A 14,655-nucleotide genomic window follows, 5' to 3' on the forward strand; every position below is an offset into this window, starting at 1 on the left:
AGGGCTGCAGGAATGCAAACTGGGGTTGGAGTTAGTAATAACAGGTCTTTCTTTTAATAGTCTTATTTATTTTCATATAGCCTCACAACAGAAAGTTAATGTAAAAAAGGCACATCCTCATTCTGTTCCTTAAAATATTGAGCAAAACCCTCCACATTTGTCCCCATTTTAAAAGTAATCTAAATATTCAGCATGAGACAAACATTTAGGAGCCCCAGGTTCTTTTGAAAAACTCATTCAAAACTGAATTCTGAGGCCTATAAAAACTAGTGTTTCTGCTGAAGGCATTGTGTCTGGGATTACTAGGATGTATTAGTTCATGAGTCATAGTGATTGGCACACTTTGGGCCACATCCCTCTGTAACATAGTTTGATTGGAAGGTGAACAGCTTCCTTGGGAGTCTTCACTGCACTAAATGCTGGAGAAACTGTAAAGGGGAAAAAAATATAAACCAAAATTGTGAAACGTGATGCACTTGTAGAATGTATGCATGCTAACAAGTGTTCTGATGCAACTGCCGAGCTTCTCAGTGAAGTTTGTGCACAAATGCATAGCCTCCAGTGTGCAAGTACCTTTTTTGTGTACACGAAAACATAACTGGGCAATCGATTAACTGAATGTATGAGTTTGCATACATTTTGCTGGAGCAACATGTGCATTTATACTTTAAAGCATTGGCTCACAATATACTGATTGTTGTACCATTTAAAATGAAGGTTAGTTTAATTTTCTTGAAGCCAAATTCCTAATTAGGCGCATCCGTACTTTGGGACATAAATGGGAACCTTATGTAGTCATCTGAGTTGACCTGTAGACTTTCAGATTATATGCTTACTCCAGGACTTCCGTTAATTTAAATAAAGAATTTAGGTCAATAGAACTGCATCATTTTACACCAGCGGAGAATTGGCCTATTGGGGCTGATCCGCAGCTCACTGAAACCCATGGGAGTTTATTAATTTCAAGGTTGTTTTGGACCAGACCCCCTAAAGATATGGAAGCAGAACCTTTGCTTATGTAAATTGTCAGAGCTCCATTGACTTCAGTGGAAGTATGACACTCTACACCAGGTTAGGATCTATCCTCAGGACAATCTCAGCTCCTGACGGATAACATCTTGCTTCAGGATAAATTTGGCCACCGATAGACTATCTCAAAATTGTGGTGTAATGCTACACTTTTACAATCCTGAGCACTGATCTTCAGTTTTAGAATAAGATATTTAATCTTTGTGAAGTATAAACTGGAGTTGGTTGACTTCCAGAAAGAAAAAGTAAGGCTTTTTACTGTCTGGGAGGGGGTGGATTTTTTTAGGTGGGGATGTTTACAATTTCAAATAATTTTTATTGGATGAATGATTTGTAATGTGCGATAAAGTGCAGCTCGCTTTGTCAGCATTATCTTGGGAACAAGACACTGTCTTGATGATGTTTACTCTCGTAAAATAAACTATAATAAAAATGTAGATGCTAGCACTAGATGATCTCTTCCATTAAAGAGCACTTTCAGGAAACAGTTGCGTGAGTGCGATGTAAGGGTGGCACTGTTCATTTGTCAATCATGATAGATCCATACTGAAACAAACAAAATACATTGGTTTATTTTATTATTGATTTTATAAGTACCAAAGCCAGTTCTTTGGATGGTATTTTGCACAGGACTAGTAGCGCTGCGTAATCACCTCCTACCGCTTTTCTGTGTATGTCTGCTGAGCTGGTTAAGTAATGTGCTCCAGCAATCCATAGATGGGAGAACTCTAGGCTGGCCTTTTCTAGCTTTTGTCTGGCCTCTTTCCACCTTTAAAGTTGTAGAGAGTGTTGGCTACCATCTGAAGTATTATCTTCTGTCCTGGTCTTCATATCACATGGCTGGTGTTATTGGCTTGGAGAGGATGCATCCCAGAAAAAGAAAGATAATAGAATTCTGAAAAAACTAAATGATAAGGAAACTTCAGAGTTAAGTGGTTCATACTTCTTGTATGGCTCCTCAGAGCAAGGGTGAATTTCATTCGTTTGCTTATAAGGTAGGATATAGAAAACAAGCTATAAAGTGATAAAATAAATTGGGGGAAAAATCAGTTTTAAGAATGCTAAGGTACTATTAGGAACATAATTAGAGCTGTCCATAAATTTTCCATTTTGACAGAAAATATTTCCACAAAATTGACATTTTAGCAGAAAAATTCAATTTTTGTGGACATTTTCATTTTCCTGATGGAAAATCAAAAAGAAATGTTTCCTGTTTAATCAATATTTCAGAATGAAAAAATTAATTTCAAACTGAAGTCTCAAAACAAAATGCTCTGACATTTCAAAATTAAAATATTTTACAATATTTCATTCCATTAAAATTTCAGCTATTTCGACTTTTCATCCTGAATCAGGACAAAAACGAATGTTGAAATATTACAATTTCAGATGGGATGGAAATTTCATTGTCTGACTAGCTCTAAACATTGCTTAATAAACAAAAATTATGCTGTCATTTCTTATACATTTTCTTTTACCAAAGTATATTGGTTTCCCTTCTGCTGTTGTTCTATAGCATAAAACAGTCCTTGCAATAATTATTGTTGGGGAAAATATATTAAAAAAAAAAATGAAGGATCACAAAACTATTTGTGCCATCTTCCTTTTTTAAAAAAAATACAGTAAATATAAAACTTTACACAGCTGAAGGCCAATATTGTTTTCTATTTCCTTCTCTATAAATTTTTTTTTAAAACATTTTTTAAAGTTCATGAATCAAGACAAGGGCAGTTTATCTTCTGTTTTTTTCAGTAGGCAAAATATATAGTTCTACTTCAAGGGAGAAAAGGTCAGTAAAGTTGATCTGCAGACCTCTTACTTGAGCCTTAGTAATGTTAGACAGGTGCCCTTTGCTTAGCAATACTTTTCTTGAAAGAATGTATCTTGGCATAAAGGAAAAAAAATAAGTAATTGTAGACATGTGGCCTTTAGAATGACTTACACACCAATTTTACTGGAGGCCTGTAACAATTACATGACTTGTCAGTTAATATGCCATCTAGATACTCACCTGGACCTCATTTGTAGATTTAACTTCTCTGTCCATTTTTCTCTTCAATTTTGTTGAAGAAATATTGTGCATTTTTACATGTCCTGAAAGCAGAATTCAGCAGCTGCATCACTGCTGAATAAAGTCTAGTTTAAGGCCTTTGTGATGATCTAGAAAAGCTTTCCTGGATTGGCCATAGCTATCCTACAGATTGCCTAACTCCCCACATCTGTGCCCTCCCATGTCAGCTAAGTCCATTTGGAATGATATTGACAATCACTAAGAGAGGTACCCAAGTGACATCATTTTCCAAGGAGCTGGAGATAGATTGATTCTCAGAAAATCGCACAAGAGATAAGAATGACCGTGGAACCAGTCACTTTAAGAACTAATTATCAAACTCATTGCTTCAACTTGACTTTCCCTCGACAGGTGTTTTGCACATGTGCAAATGAACAAAAAAGCTAGAAACTATTCCTTCTATAATCTTGGAAGGAAAAAAGAGACAGAAATAGAGTCAGTTGAGAAATGGGATAAATTTTTTGCCAACATTGTTGTGAAAATTTGCTTATTTGGTGGGTTGGGGTAAAAAAATGCAGAATTTGAAAATTTCAACCAAGTGTTGTTTCTACTTTTTAACACTTGATTGGCACTCAGATGTTATGGTGTTGAAGTTTGTTTAAGCAGCTAGATAGATTGAGATAGAGATTCTATTACAGGCTAGAAATACAGCAAGCTAACCTGTCTTCAGATAGTTATTGTAAAGGGTGTCATGATGTCTGTTGTTCTTGATTAGTCAATAGAAACATATATCCTAATCCAAAGCCTTTTGAAGTCAATGGGAAGGGTGCCTCTGACTTCATTGGGCTTTTGATCAGTCTGTTCATCCACATTTTTAAGCTCCAAAAATATATCCTAAAAATAGATTTGGGCATGAGCTGCAAAATTCAGATCCATTTTTTTCCAGAGTTTGGATGTTTGGATCCAGTTTCAATGTTTTCTCAGAAAATGATTATTTGTCTCAACAGAGAGGCATGACCGAGGAAGGAAAACTTTCTTCTAGATCTTATGTTTTCCATAGTTTTGTTTAATATAATTATTAAAAAGACTTTGTAAAAGTTTACTTTTTGGTTGCAATGGTCCTGAATTGCAGCCATAAAAAAGTCACTTAATAATGGATATTTGCATTCCTTATGGGACATGAGCTCAAAATAATTAGTAGCTGTTTGCCTCCATCATTAGACATAATAAGAACCTTCAGGGTCTTCAGAGGAGTGTAGGGGTTCTTCTCTGGTTCCCCAGTTGGGAAGTGGCTATTTCCAATGAGAACCTTGGGCCTTGGCTGTGAGCTTTTCAAGACCATAGGAGTGAGGTTCACAGATGCAACAACCCTCAAACCCAGACTGAATCTGAGTGCGTTCAAGGGTTTTTACAAATTTTGAATGTAGCTCCACTTGCAGCTTGTGCCCTTCATTAGATGGGGTTTCTTCAAATTCCCTAGAAGTGATGATTTAATCCAAATATCAATTACATAGACTCATGGAATCATAGGACTGGAAGGGACTTTGAGAGGTCTTCTAGTCCCGTTCCCTGCACTCAAGGCAGGAGTAAGTATTATCTAGACCATCCCTGATAGGTATTTGTCTAACCTGCTTTGAAAAATCTCCTGTCATGGAGATTCCACAGTCTCCCTAGGCTATTTGTTCCAGTGCTTAACAACTATCCTAACAATAAGGAGGTCTTTCCTAATGTCCAACTTAAACCTCCGTTGCTGCAATTTATGCCCATTGTTTCTTGTCCTGTCCTCAGTGGGTTAAGAAGAACAATTTTTTCTCCCTCCCCCTTGTAGCAACCTTTTATGTACTTGAAAACTGTTATCATGTGCCCCCTCGGTCTTCTCTTCTACAGACTAAGCAAACCCTATTTTTCAATCTTCCCTCATAGGTAATGTTTAATAGACCTTTAATCTTTTTTGGTTGCTCTTCTCTGGACTCTCTCCAATTTGTCCACATCTTTCCTGAAATGTGGCACCCAGAACTGGACACAATACTTCAGCTGAGGCCTAATCAGTGCAGAGTAGAGTGGAAAAATTACTTCTTGTGTCTTGATTACAACACTCCTGTAATACATCCCAGAATGATGTTTGCTTTCTTTATAGCAGCATGACACTGTTGATTCATATTTAACTTGTGATCCACTGTGACCCCCAGTTCCCTTTCCACAGTACTCCTTTCTAGGCAGTCATTTCCCATTTTGTATGTGTGCAGCAGATTGTTCCTTCCTAAGTAGAGTGCTTTGCATTTGTCCTCACTTGAATTTCATCCTATTTACTTCAGACCATTTCTCCAGTTTATCCAAATCATTTGGAATTTTAAACCTATCCTCCAAAGCACTTGCAACCCTTCCCAACTTGGTATCATCCACAAACTTTATAAGTGTACTCTCCATGCCGTTATCTAAATTATTGATGAAGATATTGAACAGAACTGGACCCCGAACTGATCTCTGTGGGACCTCACTTGATATGCCCTTTCAGATTGATTGTGAACTACTGATAACTACTCTCTGGGAACAGTTTTCCAACCAGTTATACACCCATGTAGCTGGGAGGGGTGGTCCCCCTCTGAGGAGGACCCAGAGAGGGAGCCAGACCCACCCTGGCTGACAGAAGCCTGCCCCAGGGAAACACCTGACTGGAAGCAAGGGGGCAGGTCTAGGCCTTTAAAGGCCCCAGTGGCCCCACCGGAAGCAGGGGGCGGAGCTAGGCCTTTAAGAGCCAGGCCGGCGAGCTCAGTTGGTGGGAGGTGGCTGAAGGGAAAGGATGTGTCTCCTCTGGAGTGCCTAGCCAAGGCTGGGCCGAGAGGGAGTGGCCGGCCGGCCTTAAACCTAGCCTGGGGATTGACTGAGGCCTCCCCCAGGTACCCTACGGCCTGGGAGTTGGAGGGACCGCCAGAGACCCCCTCGGCCTGGGAGCCGGAAGAAGGCCCGTCGGGGCTCCCAGCGGACTACGGGCCGGAGGAGAACCCCCGGAGACACCCGGGGCTTGGGAGACAGAACCAGACCTGCCAGAGCAGTGCCGAGCCTGGGACCCTGAGGATCTACCGACCCTGCCCGAGGCCTGGGGGCTGCAGGACCTGGAGGAGCTAGCCCCGAAGATGAGCCCATGGAGCTACCCGAGCTGCTGCCTGTGGACAACGAGGGCGTAGCCGGTCTACCCCACCTCAGCGACCCAGAGGAGGCAGGTACCGGGGGTTTCGGGGAGGAAGAAGCCCAGGGATAGCCGCACGTTGGTGGCTGAGTCAGGGGCAACAGGGACGCAGTGGAGATGGGCGGGCCTGCGTCCCCCTCCCCCCTTTCCTATCCTCCGTGAGGAAGCCTTCCCCGCCGTGCCGTTCCAGAGAGCGGCTTGCTCACCCGCCAGCCCTGCCCTGCCTGTTTGGGCCCTGCCTGGGGGCCTGGCCCTAAGACTGTTTGCCCCGCCAGCCCTGCCTGGGGGCCTGGCCCTAAGACTGTTTGCCCCGCCAGCCCTGCCTGGGGGCCTGGCCCTAAGACTGTTTGCCCCGCCAGCCCTGCCCCTGCCTGTTTGGGGCCTGGGGGCCTGGCCCTAAAGACTGTTTGCCCCGCCAGCCCTGCCTGGGGGCCTGGCCCTAAGACTGTTTGCCCCGCCAGCCCTGCCTGGGGGCCTGGCCTTAAGACTGCTCCCGGTGGGAGGTAGCCAGGAGGGTGGTCCCCCTCTGAGGAGGACCCAGAGAGGGGAAAACCCGGACGCTGCTCCCCGGTTCCAGGGGCACGTCCACAACCCACCTTATAGTAGCTCCATCTAGGTTGTATTTCCCTAATTTGTTTATGAGAAGGTCATGCAAGACAGTATCAAAAGCCTTACTAAAGTCAAGATATACTACATCTACCACTTCTCCCCATCCTCAAGGCTTTTCCCCTGTCAAAGAAAAATATTAGGTTGGATTGACATGATTTGGTCTTGACAAATCTATGCTGACTGTTACTTATCACCTTATTATCGTCTAGGTGTTTGTAAATTGATTGCTTAATTATTTACTCCATTATCTTTCTGGGTACTGAAGGTAAGCTGACTGGTCTGTAAGTCCCCGGGTTGTCCTTATTTCCCTTTTTATATATTGGCACTATATTTTCTGCTTTCTATCCTCTAGAACCTCTCCCATCTTACATGACTTTTTGAAGATTATTGCTAAGGGCTCAGATTTCTCCTTGGTCAGCTCCCTAAGTATTCTAGAATGTATTTCATCAGGCCCTGAAGACATCTAACTTGTCTAAGTAATTTTTAACTTGTTCTTTCCCTATTTTAGTTTCTGATTCCACCTCGTTTCACTGGCATTTACTATGTTAGTTATCCAATCGCTACTATACTTTTTGGTGAAAACTGAAACAAAAAAGTTACTTAGCACTTTTGTGACTTCATAGGCATTAACACGTCAATATTCCTTCTAATTACAAAAAGCTGTATTTTTCTCAGTTGTCTGCATTGAACTTTTAGGGGCTGCTTTATGGTTTTTAAGTGTTTTATTTCTTGTGTGGAAGTATATCTTTAGCTTAATAAAACACCTGGTTTTAAGGAAATGTCACCTAGTCTAGTAAATAAACTGGAATTTAAATAATGATTAAACAGTGATTTATTAAGGGAGATAGTCCTGGCATGTTAATTCATGAAATCTAAAATAAGCTCATTCTGCATAATAAAATTACCCCAATATTTAGCGACGTATTTAATGTACAATTTTCTCACAAAACAGCCAATGTTAAGAGAACAAGCTATCTTAGAAATATATAGCGGTGCCATTTTTCATCCTCAGGCGACTGCAAAGTTGACACTGAGAAATATTGTAGATACTGCTATGTGAACATAGCTCTAGAGCAAACTTCAATAGGGAGATTTTTCCATTAATCATTGTTTTTCAGCTACTGAGTTTCAGCCATTAACTTGTAATGCCCAGCAGGCTTGTAGCAGAAAGACTTTGACTGCTGTCAATGTAAAAAGGCCAATAAGAGTTTTTTTTTAAATCTATAGTAATTTGTAGGGGGTTTTAACTGTAGTAATAACAAATCCAGAAAATAAATAATTCATAAAGTGCTGTCACTTATGAAAACCAAGTATAAATTCTCAGTATGACTATAGATATAAAATCATTAAAATCATTCTCCCCAAGAATAGATGCTGTACTGATGTATGCTCAACATTTTGGAGCTTTTCAATACCGATCTGAACTAGAGATTGGCTGGATCCAGGATTCCAGATCCAAACAAGCTAGAGATACGAGGTATTCAAAATCCAGCTCTGAATTCAGCATCTTAGAAAGAGGAGGTTCTTTATGTCCACTGAAGGTAGGACAAGAAGTAATTTTATATTTGCAAAATTTGCAATTTTGTAGCCCCACAGCCCAAGTCCCGTGAGCCCAAGTCAGTTGACCTACTGCTGCAGCTACTGGAATAGGTTACCAGGAAGGTCCTGGAACCCCTGTCACTGGAGATTTTAAAGAACATATTAGACAAAGGCCTATCAGGGATGATCTAGGTATACGATTTAGGTTCTACGATCTTGAGACTAACTCTGTTCTAAACCTTGCGACAGTTTTGTTTGAACAAGAAGCCCAGGACTAAGCCCATTGCCTGTTCCAGGACAATCCAGAGAAAGAGAGGGAACATAGTGCATTATCCTAATTGGCAACTGTCATTTTCCTATTAGGGCATATCTGCAGGGGGGAGTTATTTCATGGGAATTAACATGTTTGAATATTTGTAAAAGTACTGTCGTTTCTCTGAAAAATTCTTTCCTTGGAGATAGAACCTTGGTCTCTGCCTACAATTAATTTTATATGCATAAGTAATGAAGAATTTAATAGTGATCTCAGCAAGTTCATAGCGCTCCCTACTCCACAAATTGTACAGAAAGTGTTTGAGCGTGTCCCCTTCTTTTGAATGCATTTCAATTTGCCTTCAAGATTTAAAATACTGTTAAGGATTAATGACTGCAATATCATGGTCTGAAATTAAAGCCAGTGTATGTGGGTAGCTGAATGGGGTATTAACTGGATAGCAATGGAGCAGAAATAGGGAGCACAGATAGTTTTTTTTAATGGGGGATTGCACAGGAAATAACAGTTGCTGCAATTCATGGCAATGCATAGGGAAGTCATAGTTATTCTTCTTCTTCGTTATTTGTACAACCTCATCAGGGACCAGGATCCCATTATGCTCTGCACTGTGCAAACACGTAATTGCCACTTACGTGATACAGTAGGCCTTGCATTGGTCTTCCATACTACAGTGAATTTTGCCTGATGTGAATACTGAGCTCTGTAACTAAAACTAAAAGCAAGGGAACTTGGGACTCTGTCCCAGAAATCTAGATTCTACTACTCTACATTGCCTCTTCCAAGGGAAAACGTTTACTGACGGGGCCAGAAGAGTGCAGTGAATTTGATTTGAAGGTGAATGTTCTTTTTTAACCTGACTAATTTGTCTGGAGCCCTTCCTGCTGATGGCTATCTGGGGTGGAGATTACATTTCAGTCTGTTTGTAAATGGAAAGTGCAAATGGTTCTCCTGCAGAATATGCAATAAGTAACCTTTCATTGGGTAGAGATTAAATGAGACACAGCTTAATACTTATTACATCAAACATCTGTCTGTCTCTCTCTCCACTTTACTGTGCATGTGGATGAGCAGTAGTGATTTCATCAGTAGGCAATTATACTTGATAATTGTAGAATTCTAAAGTAAGTCATATACAGGGCCAAGTTGTGACCTGGTGTAAGTGGGTGTGGCTCCTTGAAGGTTAACAGAGAGGCTTCTGCTTTCTCCAGGTCTGAATCTGGCCCTCATTCAGTAGACACAAACAGATACATGTTATCATCTACCAGAGCATAGTATAACTGTCTGCCTGATCATTTTCCCAAAGAGGATGCAACTGTAATGGTTTTTCTCTTATCTTCCTCACCATGTAGATTGCCTAACCAACAAAACAGCAGTTTCCGGAACCACGTTAAAGAGATATGGTCCTGTTTTAATCTAAAATTTATGCATTCCATTCACATGGAAGCTATCCTAGGTGAAAGAAACTGATTTGCTACAAACGCAACACATCAGTTTGCCTCAGGTTCTTTTGTAGTGAAAGAAAACTGGTCCTGCTCACCTATTTGCATAAATACCAACATTCTAGACTAAGGATGTGTTTACACGGGAGCTAGAAGGATTAAGGTAGACATAGCGGTGCTGGCTTGATCAGAGCTAGCATACGTTTGTCTACTCAAGCTGGAAACTATGCCATCCAGCTCCAGGGAAGACGCATCCTCAGAGCATGTCCACACAGGACACTTACAAACTATGCCTCCATCTAATCTATTGTTCAGTAGCCTACCTATGCATTTATTCCACACTCATCACTGTAGTATCTGAGTGAGCCCTGCTTAGGTTTCAGATTCTCCCTTGCAAAACTTCTCTGAATGCTATCCACTGTTCATGGCCCCACCCAGTTATCCCAGGATGGGTGCCATAGAATAACTAGATTCAGGACCCCATCACAATCAGCTGGGCTTTGTTTCTCTGGCCACAGGCAACTGACAATGCTGACCCTCTTCTTCTTCAGCATATAGTTTCAAAAATGAAGGTTTCAAAAGCCCGTCCATGAGGTAGGACCACAAATTCCATTGGCTGTGAATGGTACCTGTGCTCCAGGCTCACTTTTGGAAAAAACGCACCCATTAGATAGAGATATATTTAGAAAGAGTTAACAAGATGGTTTGGGGGCACCTTCAGATGTAGCCATATATATGTGGGTGCCTCAAAACATCATTCACTAGCCTCTCCAAGCATCCTGTGGTGGGCCGTGTGCATATTGCTGTGGTGGCAGCAGACAGGAGTCAGCAGTTGGTTCCATTTAGGGACAGAGGAGCCGGGAAAATGTTTTTTATGTCAGGTTTACCCCAAAATGCTAATGCCAGGGTAAGCTGCTGGGTTCTTTCACTAGCCCAGGAGAGAATGAGGCTGTTTCAGTCCCTTGACTCACAATATATTAGTCAAACATGCACAAACTCATGAAGTAACACAGCAATTCCTCTGACCAAAGCAGGCTACAGTCCCCTGAGGGCGTTCTGCTTGCTTCTCTAAGCCTGGATAGAGAACAGGCCCTTCCTTCAGTCCCCTTCTGAGTGATGTGACAGGCAGTTGCCAGACTGTTTCACCTGGTTACAGTCAGGGTCTGGCTTTCCACCCTTCCAAGCCACCTGGATTAACAAATATGTCCTGACATAAAGCAGCCAGCCTTATGATTCCAGCTTTTAGAGACAAGCCATTACTGTTCATCAAGTTGTGGGTCTCAATCCCTCTGGGAATAATGACAGGATGGAGATTGAGATAGATGGAAAGGGACATAGTGAGGGGAAGGCAATGGAACATGTTTCTCCTCTCCTCTAAGATTGATTAAGAATAATTCTCAGGTATGTCTACACTGCTGGCTCTGCGGCAATTGAAGCAGCGGGATCAATTGAGTAGATCATGGAGACCTGCTCAATAGATGGGCTCTCCGGTCGACGCCGGTAATCCACCTCCCCGAAAGGAATAAGACTGCATCATGGGGGGGCATCTCCCATCAACGAAGTGCCATAAAGACGCCACGGTACAGCAATGTAAGTACGTCGACGAGAGATATGCAAGCTACGTAACATAGCTTGCGTATCTCCTGTCGATCACCGGCGGCAATGTAGACCAGGCCTCAGTCAGGATGGAGAAGGGACCAGAAATGAGCACACTGCTAATATCTCGGACAGCACCCTGCATGTGTCTGGATCACTGTGGCAGCCTAGTAGGGAGGGTTTCTACTGTAATTATGTCAATGATAATACACCCTCCCTTCACATTTAATATAAAAGGCAGCATATCTTCAAGCAGGCAAAGTTTCTTCTTTGTACCATTTCTAGAATGGAGGAAGCAGCTGCTTGCCTATGAATTTATTCAAAATGGCTGGAAGATTGTGGTGTGGAGGGCAATCTTATTTAAAAATAATGCTCTCCTGAAAAGGGGACTAAGCTGTGGTCATCTCTGAGACTCCAGTTTATGTTAAACCTAATTAAAGAGAAGAAGGCAGACCTCCAAGGAAAGTAATAAAGCATAAACTTCTTTGATTTTTCCACATCAACCAGAGCTCTCAGTTTCCTTGCTCTATTATAAATAAGATATTTCATTTGAAAAGAGGAAGATGAAAATGAGCCAGCATGGGAACTACAAATACAGATTAGAAAACATGCTACAGGATTAAGCCTTACAAAATGTCATTCAATGACTATACGGGGGTGCATTAAAGAGCAGGGGAATAGGGGGCAAGGAAAGCAGTTGCTAAAGATAGGTGAAAACATTTTTGGTTTTAAAATGTACTGTCAGTTGAATAGTGAGGGGGAATCAGTCTGGTAGGAAGAGCTGCTCTGAGAAATTCCATCTCTGAGGCCAAGTAATTCTAGCGATCAGTAGAAAAGATGCAGTCTTGCTTCCTTCTCGGCTTTTCAACTAAAAATTCTTTTCTTTCAGCTTCGGGATGAAAGTCATAATTCACCATTAAATGGAGATGGGTTGAAAAGACAAGCATAGAGGAGCTGAAATCAGGCCAGGTATCTTAGTGAGAGGGCACTGAGATGTTCTGATTGGAGATGCACTGGTCCCTAAATCATGCCCCATTAGGTGAGAATCTGAGTTCAAAAGGTGGGGCTGCTACTCTTCCATTTTAATTGAAAGACTTTGTCCCCACTTCACTTTGGTAAAGACCAAAAAAAAAGTATGGAGGTTTTAAAAAGATCAAGAAATATTCCATCAAAAAGAGACATCGAGGAGCTTTACTTTCCTTGCAGAAACATTTCTTCTGCTATTTATTGCTTCTGTTTTCCACATTGGCAGATCTCCAGCCTCTCTAACAAATAGGAATCCTATCAGCAAATAACACAAGATGCAAAGTATCCTTGCAAATGAATACAGCAATATTGTAGACCAGATTCTGTCCCCAACCGCAATATGTCATGTCGTATAGGGGAGAGGATGGGCCTGCCTCCAGAGGAAATGACAGCAGAATATGACCCATTGTTGTAAATGCTTTGGCAGATAATATTACATCTGCTGCCTTTCTTTTCACCATGTATTCAAGCAAAAATTGTGCTAACATTTGTCTGGCATAAGGTTTTGCAAGTCTAAGCAAGTTGTAAAGAAACAATTAACTTTCTTAGAAATTGCTTAATTTCCTTTTCTAATCATAAAAACACAAAGTACAAATAGCACAAGCTCTCTTGTGAGAGAAATGACCCTGTTGCTCTCTGCATTGTTGGCATTCTGCTAGGGTAGGCTGTAATCCTTATAATTTATAGTCCTAATCGTCATTCTTTACTCTCACCTTTCTAAAGCAAAACTCCCATTTGGCCAAATCCCAATTTCAGTCAAAGTGGTGTAAATCTGCAGTAACTGTTGAATTCCAGGTGTGACAGCAGTATTCTGCCCACTGACTTCAATGCCAATTTTCCCTGAGTACGTTATGCTGAATATAGCCCTATCTATTCTTTATTAATTAACCATCTACCTGTTGCTGATTATCAAAATCTATTCTCCCAGTTTCACAAGTTGTCAGGTATCTAGCACAGAAGGCCTCTAACTGGAAGTCATTAAAGAAATGATTTACACTTAGTACAACAGTAACTTATGGAGAGTGAAACTTTGCATCTATTTAAAGGCTCTGCCTGTGCAAAAGCTCACTCAAGCAGTTTCCTGGCTAACAGGGACTAAAGATCTCTCTCTCTCACTGGGAAGCAACAATATTGTGCCTTGCAGACTGTCTTTCAACTGCTTTGTATAATGTACTGTAATATTCAAAGGGTTTGTTCCAGAGTCTTGTCTTTTGTATTCCAGTAACTGGATCGAATAAAGCCTGAAATCAGTGTTAGTGCTTGTGTTTGAATTATAGTAAAGGCCAGAATAATCCTGATGTAACTCCGCTGAAATTAAAGGCTGGATATTGTCCATACAATCTCTTCATGGGCTAGATTCCATCACTCTTACTCCAGCTGAGTAGAGCTCCCAGAGTCATTCCATTCATTTCAGGGGGACTTCTTGCAGAGAAAGATAATATTCATCATTAGTAGAGGGCTTTGATTCCAGTTTCTATGGAGCCCATAAATTATTTGTTTTAATATTGATTTCTCTTTTTATATTTGTCTTATGGATTTCTGCCAATGTAAATGCACCTACTAAGCCACTCAAAAAAACCCGGAATGATTGAGCAATTCACTAACATGTATGAATAAATAGTGGGGCTGTGGGAGAATGCAGTGTCCTTAGACAAATTGTCCACTTTAGGTCTAGTAGGTAAGAGGTGATCTCTAGTCTGTACTTCTCAAAAGGCACATACATGAAAATATTGTAAGACTAAGTTTTCACCTAAACTCATCTTTCTAGAATACCTGGTGCACTGAAATGGATTTCACAGGCCTAATGTACTCTCCAGCAAGAATTACTGGAATTTTCTTTTCTCTGGGGTTCCATTGAGATTCATTTATAGGCTGTAATTGGTCCAAAACTCCACCACACATTTTAATGTTAAGTCAAATCCACCACTCTGCTAGTTACTTACAT

The sequence above is a fragment of the Emydura macquarii genome, unplaced genomic scaffold (assembly GCF_026122565.2).
Source record: "Emydura macquarii macquarii isolate MOO-44397 ecotype Brisbane River unplaced genomic scaffold, CSIRO-AGI_Emac_v2 contig_369, whole genome shotgun sequence".
NCBI lineage: Eukaryota > Metazoa > Chordata > Testudines > Chelidae > Emydura > Emydura macquarii.